We start from the raw sequence: 3,358 nt of genomic DNA, 5'->3' as shown, positions 1-3,358 counted from the left end.
AGATACAGAAAAAGTAGGGTATGAAAATAGTGCTTTTGTTCTTGCATTATAACTGAATTACATTAAGGTTTTTGTCAGTGTCACATCTTACATTTAAACTCCCTTACTGATGGAATGGAAAGTATTTACATGTACATGATCATTCAGGTGTAAACTTGCACACATTAACAGGGAGTAGCTTTGTAGACGATTATGACAAACCTTTACAGATTAAATGAGGTATTGCACTAATTAATGAAAAAGCGAAAGGCAACAAAAATATACAGCAAACTGGTAGAACACTTACATAATAATTTTACAGAATCCATAGGCAGAAAGTAGTGTTTAGTATATCACTTAGGAGGACGGCTGGACTAAATGATCTTGCAGGTCCTTTCCAACCTTGAGATTCTGTGATTCTATTCACACTAAAATATGTAAATATAATATATGATCAATCATCCCATTCGTCATCATCTTCGAAGTCTTCTTCACCATCTTCATCCTCATCTTCATCTGAAGAATGAATGGCTTTGCTCCTTTTCTGCATAACTTTCATTAATGCCCTCACAATTCCTGAGGTGGGTGCAGGTGTAGGTGGTGCACTCTCCTGGCCATCAGATACAGATTTGAGCTCTATCTCCTGTTGTACGTGGTCTAACAATGCATCTCTTCCTGAGCAAGACACTGGTCAACTGTTCTGTTCTACTTTCTTTAACTGGGCTCCTTCTCTGATTTGATCTAGGAGTGCTGCTTTGTGTTCTGCAGAAACTGAAAGCTAGTAATCGACCTCTGAAGGAAGGCCTGGTGGTGGTGGAGGACCAGGAAGTAGCGGAGAAGGAGGTGGTGGTGGGGGGAGCAATAACCCACTGGCTGCTGTGGCAGATGGAGGAGGACTGGATGATGCAGAGGATGAACACACTGGTGGAAGAAGAAGATACTTCCTGTTGGGAGGAGCTGTGGGCACTGCAGCACCTGGTCTAGATTGAAATGGGGGTGGAGGTGCTGCTGTGGGCTCTTGAGGAAGGTAGAGATGGTGCCCTGTGGCCCCTAGAAGGGGGAGGAGGAGAGCCCAAGTTGTGGGGAGGTGGTGGTGGAGGCAGAGGGAGTCCTCCTCGGCATGGTGGAGGTGATGGTGGAGCTTTTCTGTGGTGCAGTTCATTTTTAACTGCTTCCATACCTCTTGTTTTTTTAGTGAAATCATATATGGCCTTGCAAGTTTCTTTGTCTTTTAGTTTAGCCTCTGAAATTCCACACAGATCAAACAAGTTTTTCAGTTCTGGGTCCAGGTTGTTCACATCAAAACCTGTGTTTGGATCCCAACCAACATGTCCAATGCGTTGGAAGTTAAATGGTGTTCCAGTATCTGCCTTTGTCAATCTTCTCTTTTTAGTTTTTCCTTTCTTCTTTTCTTCGGCATATGAAATATTGTTGACTTGAGGAGTATAAAATCTGTTAGTTGTAATTTCTGGGTTTTTGATATGAACAGTTGCCAATGGTAGATTTGGACCATTGGGAGAGTCTTGTCTTTTTTCAAATTTTCTCTGCCATTGTCCAAGTAAATCTGTTACTGTTTTGTGGAATAATTTAGCCTCTTCTTCATTAGCAAAATTAAGACTAACTTGACGTGTATTTCCAGCAAAGGTATGAAAATATACTCAAGGACTACTATATGGAATCATAGAATCATAGAATTGCTCCCTGGGGAGCCTATTCCAGTGCTTAGCCACCCTTTCTGTAAAGAAGTTTTTCCTGATATCCAGCATAAACCTGTTCTGGCAAAACTTGAGGCCATTTCCCCTCGTCCTGTCACCTGTCACCAGTGAGAAGAGACCAAGCCCGCGCTTGCTGCAGTCACCTTTCAGATACTGGAAGACAGCAAAAAGATCTCCCCTCAGCCTCCTCTTCCCCAGACTAAACAGCCCCAGTTCCTTCAGCCACTCCTTGTAGGGCACATTCTCCAAGCCTTTCACAAGCCTTGTTGCCCTTCTTTGGACCTGCTCCAGCACCTCCATGTCACTACTATACTGAGGTGCACAAAACTGAATACAGTACTCAAGATGAGGCCTGACCAGTTCTGAGTACCAGGGCAGAATGACTTCCCTAGTCCTGCTCACCACACTATTCCTGATACAAGCCAGGATGCCATTGGCCTTCTTGGCCACCTGGGCACACTGCTGGCTCATATTCAGCCAGAATGTCCATCAGTACATCAAGGATCCTTTCCATAGGCAGCTTTCCAGTCACTCCTCCCCAAGACTGTAAGGTTGCCTGGGGTTGTTGTGACCAAAATGCAGGACCCGACACTTGGCCCTATTGAAACTCATGCAGTTAACCTTGGCCCATCAATCCATCTATTCAGGTCTCTCTGTAGTGCCTTTCTCCCCTCTGGCAGATAAACACTCCCTCCCAAATTGGTATCGTGAACATATGAAGTAATTGTATAGCTCCTGCTCCCTCCTTAATGTCATATATTCTAATAAAATATGACCTCTGTGGATTATCCTTTACAAGCCATGTCATGGCTGAGGGGGCTGCTGCAGGGCACTGCTCATGGCTGGGCTGGCACAGTCCTGGTGGATGGGAAACTTAACATGAGCCAGCAGTGTGCTCTTGCATCTCAAAAAGCAAATGGTATCCTGGGCTTCATCAGAAGATGGGTGGCAGCAGGGACAGGGAGGTGATTGTCCCCCTCTACTCTGCCCTTCTGAGGCCCCATCTGGAATACTGTGTCCAGGTCTGGAGCCCCCAGTACAAGAAAGACAGAGAGCTGTTGGAGAGGGTCCAGAGGAGAGCCACAAAGATGATCAGGAGACTGAAGCACCTCCCCTATGAAGACAGGCTGAGGGAGCTGGGCTTGTTCAGCCTGGAGACTTTCAGTACCTAAAGGGAGCCTACGAATAGGAGGGGAGTCAACTCTTTGAAAGGGTAGATAACTGCAGGACAAGGGGAAACAGTTTTAAGTTGAGGGAGGGAAGATTTAGGTTGGATATCAGGGGAAGTTCTTTACAGAGAGAGTGGTGAGGTGCTGGAACAGCTGCCCAGAGAGGTTGTGTATGTTCTGTTTCTGGAGGTGTTCAAGGCCAGGTTGGATGGGCAGCCTGGTCTGGTATTGAATGTGGAGGTTGGTGGCCCTGCATATGGCATGGGGGCTGGAGCTTGATGATCCTTGAGGTTCCTTCCAACCCAAGCCATTCTGTGATTCTATGACCACACTGAAGTATTTTAGTTATGCTGGCAGGAAAACATTGAATCAAATCAAAGAAACGTGCCTGAATTGCAGTGTTGGGTGGATGAGAAAAAGGTCATCCCCCTCAAAAAGAAAAAAGAAAAAAGAAAAAAAAAAAAAAAAAAGCAGTTAAATTAACCTTGGTAAAAT

General features: G+C 45.2%; 1 pseudogene; it reads right to left on the bottom strand.

The window, feature by feature from the left end:
- Positions 1–433: 433 nt before the first annotated feature.
- On the bottom strand, positions 434–2,502 carry LOC128074984 (actin nucleation-promoting factor WASL-like; annotated as a pseudogene).
- Between the last annotated feature and the right edge of the window lie 856 nt (positions 2,503–3,358).

This window comes from Tympanuchus pallidicinctus, unplaced genomic scaffold (assembly GCF_026119805.1).
Source record: "Tympanuchus pallidicinctus isolate F22 unplaced genomic scaffold, pur_lepc_1.0 scaffold11, whole genome shotgun sequence".
In the NCBI taxonomy this organism is placed as follows: Eukaryota; Metazoa; Chordata; class Aves; order Galliformes; family Phasianidae; genus Tympanuchus; species Tympanuchus pallidicinctus.
The sequence above is the reverse complement of the archived record's forward strand: the minus strand, read 5'-3'. Positions and strand labels throughout refer to the sequence as shown.